The following is a 2623-nucleotide window of genomic DNA, read 5'->3' as shown; positions in this document are numbered from 1 at the left end:
ATTCATTTGTGTTGCTTTGTTCATGCTAAAAATATCTGATAGAGTGGTCCCGGATAGTGTGATTGGAAATAAAATGGCAGTTTTTTATTTTGTTTCAAGTCATAATTAATCAAGAGAAGTGATGAGAAAACCAATTGGGAGGATGTCAAAGAGTGTGCATAAGAGGACCATGTGAAAATCTGACTTTTCCATGTGAACTCAATCCACAGTAGTCAATCTATTGAACCCTTCAAGTTGACATGGTAAATCTTCTCTTAGATTTCATTTGCATTTCTCATGGTTAGAACCTTCACCATGGAAGAAAAAGCTATACTATATATCTCCTCTCTCAACCTAGCCAGAAAAAGCTATACATAGTCTTGTTTCTTTTGCTTCATTTAGATCTTCATCATTCAAAGAAGACACTTACATTACTTCTAACTTAAAATGTTCTGAGAAAAAAGCTTTACAAGAACTCAAAGAGAGACTCTCAACTACTTCACTTGAGTTTGATTCCATGTGGGGTATTTCTCTTTTAAGTGGTGATGAAAGGGGTGATGTTATTCTGTTGAAGTTTTTAAGAGCAAGAGGTTTTAGAGTGTCTGAGGCTTTTACTATGTTGGAGAAGTGTTTAGCTTGGAGAAAAGAGTTTGGTGCTGAAAGTATAGTTGATGAAGAGTTGGGGTTTAAGGAACTTGATGTAGCCTATATGCATAGCTATGATAAAGATGGACACCCTGTGTGTTATAATGCATATGGTGTGTTTAAAGATAGAGAAATGTATGAAAGGATATTTGGGGATGATGAGAAGTTAAAGAAGTTTTTGAAATGGAGAGTTCAAGTGCTTGAAAGGGGTATCAAACTTTTGCATTTTAAGCCTGGTGGTGTTAATTCAATTATACAAGTAACTGACTTGAAAGATATGCCAAAGAGAGAGTTAAGGGTAGCTTCAAATCAGATTATATCTCTCTTTCAAGACAACTATCCTGAGCTGGTAGCTAGAAAGGTTTTTATCAATGTTCCATGGTACTTCAGTATGTTGTATGGGATGTTTAGTCTGTTTCTTACTCAAAGAACTAAGAGCAAGTTTGTAATAGTTAGAGAAGGGAATGTGGCAGAGACCCTTTACAAGTACATTATTAGGCCAGAGAACATTCCAGTGCAATACGGCGGTCTCAGTCGACCTGGTGATTCACAGGATGGTGTCCTAAAACTAGCATATGAGTTCACTGTTAAAGGAGGAGAGAAGGTTAATCTCGAGATTGATGGAATTGAGGCTGGTGCGACTATAACATGGGAGTTAGTAGTGGGCGGTTGGGAGTTAGACTATGCAACTGAGTTTGTTCCGAATGCCGAGAAAAGCTACACCATTGGTATTTAGAAGGCAAAATGGATGGCTGTTGTTGATAACACAAATTCTCGACGAAGGAGGGTTGCTACTTACCAATATATCGTCCGTCAGCCCACTGCATAATCTTTAAGAACCCAACATATTTTGTTTGAGTATGGTGTTTAAGTTAAGACTTCTGAATAATTTTTGATAATATGAGTTTGTAAATTAAGGTGATGGCAGGCTAGGATTTTGGTTTCTATTAAGAAGTTATTCCTGGTGTAATGTTCGGAATCGGAATTAGAAATGAGGACTTGGGTTCAGTTCACTTGCCGCATTCCCCACACTTCTTTTTAGATGAAGATGTCCTTCCACTTGGACTATCTGTTATTAGTTTCTCGATAGTTCACTTAGAAATGAAGACAGTTCACTTGGGACTATCTGTTATACATTCTTTATCTTAAAACGCCAGGGAAAAAATCAGAAAAAAGAAAAGGAAAAAACTCTACGGTGGCATATATTATATGTACGCACCCACATTCATTTTTGGACAATTCGATTAAACTTGGGATTCTTCAATCATAATCACAACTTTAATTTATTTGCTTAAACGAACATGACGAAGAACCTTGTGTTAGTATTGTTTATGATTTCAGTTGTTTGTATATTGCTTGCTCATGTTATTATGCTCTACAATGCAAAAGGTCTAATAGATAACATTTTTCGTGTGCAGATAATTGTACATCAAAAGAGGAGTGTTGTGAAGAAATGGCGGTTTGGAATTGCAAGAGGCCTCAGATGAATCTATATGCTACTTTATGTCACTTTTTTTTTTTTTTTTTTTGCTTTTTAGTGAAGACAGTTTCATTTGCAAGCTACATGAAGGATGTTTAGAATTGTTTTTGTTACGTTAATACCTTTATTATTAAGAAGAGTTTAGAAAAAAAATATGCAACTCATTTGTTTATAACGGAGTGAATTGACCCAATTTTATTTATTGAAAATTTGTTGTTTATTACAAATTATTAGATATTTGATGTTATGGTTTTTGTTTTTAGGTTTATTTGTTAAATTATAGTTTGTGGGGCACAATTGGCAACGATATTAGTGATAAAAATAGTCTTCTACGGCGCATGTAGTGTCGAAACAAGAACACAACTAATAGACTTTTTTGGACTCCAGCGACGATTAGAACGTCGCTTATGACACCAATTTTTTAAATTCATTTTAGCTTTGCCGACGATGGAAACGTTGCTAAAAACACACAAAATTCAAATATTTTAAATCTTTAACGACAATAAAAACATCGCTTAT

The 2623-nt window shown here is 35.0% G+C and overlaps 1 pseudogene; it reads left to right on the top strand.

Annotated features, from left to right (window-relative positions):
• The first annotated feature begins 239 nt into the window (after positions 1-239).
• Positions 240-1453, top strand: LOC147517095 (patellin-6 pseudogene; annotated as a pseudogene).
• The last annotated feature ends 1170 nt before the right edge of the window (positions 1454-2623 follow it).

This window comes from Coptis chinensis, chromosome 2 (assembly GCF_015680905.1).
Source record: "Coptis chinensis isolate HL-2020 chromosome 2, ASM1568090v1, whole genome shotgun sequence".
In the NCBI taxonomy this organism is placed as follows: Eukaryota; Viridiplantae; Streptophyta; class Magnoliopsida; order Ranunculales; family Ranunculaceae; genus Coptis; species Coptis chinensis.
This window is presented reverse-complemented; position numbering and strand designations above follow the sequence as displayed.